Source organism: Bison bison, unplaced genomic scaffold (assembly GCF_000754665.1).
Source record: "Bison bison bison isolate TAMUID 2011002044 unplaced genomic scaffold, Bison_UMD1.0 scf7180017864386, whole genome shotgun sequence".
NCBI lineage: Eukaryota > Metazoa > Chordata > Mammalia > Artiodactyla > Bovidae > Bison > Bison bison.
The window spans coordinates 1,579,485-1,580,155 of NW_011494958.1; the positions used below are offsets into that span (position 1 = coordinate 1,579,485).

Sequence of the window (671 nt, forward strand, 5' to 3'; positions counted from 1 at the left end):
TTAACCCTCTTAAAGTACATCTTTAGTTAGTGTGCAGGCTTCTCTTGTTGAGGAGCATGGGCTCTAGAGCTTACAGACTCAGTTGTGGCATGCAGGTTTAGTTGTCCCGAGGCATGTGGACTCAAGTTCCCCAACCAGGGATCAAACCTGTGCCCTCTGCAGTGGAAGTGGGAAGTGGGGAGTCTTAACCACTGGACCTCCAGGGGAGTCCCATGGAGTTTTATACTTGTTCAAGACCAAATTCCAGATTGTATTTCCCCAAACCTGCTTTTCCTGTAGTCTTCTCCATTTTAATAAATGGGAACTCCATCTTTGCAGTATTTAAGGCATAAAGGAGTGATCCTTGAGTTCTCTGTTTTAGCATACACATCCAGTCTATCAGCAAGCCCCCTGCCATCCCAGCTAGGTTCACATAACTGTTACATCACAAGCCCCTTTAAAAGCAAAAGATGGGGGAGGGGTGTGATTAGTTGTTTCAAACTTCTTGGTGCTAGATCTTTTGTTCTTGAGGTCAGGTGATGGTCAGGTAACAGGGTTCCTATAAATCTCTACCAAATGAATGTTATTCTCCGTCCTGACAAGAAAGGGCAAGGTCCCAGGGCACAACTCTCACCCTCCAAGGTCTCATTCCTGGCTAAGAGAAGGCCAGAGCTCAGCTGGCAGCTCCATCA

The 671-nt window shown here is 46.6% G+C and overlaps 1 protein-coding gene across 1 annotated transcript in view; it reads left to right on the forward strand.

Moving 5' to 3' along the window:
* Positions 1-671, forward strand: part of MTMR7 (myotubularin related protein 7) — a 76,707-nt gene that overhangs the window by 13,827 nt on the left and 62,209 nt on the right. The window lies entirely within an intron of this gene.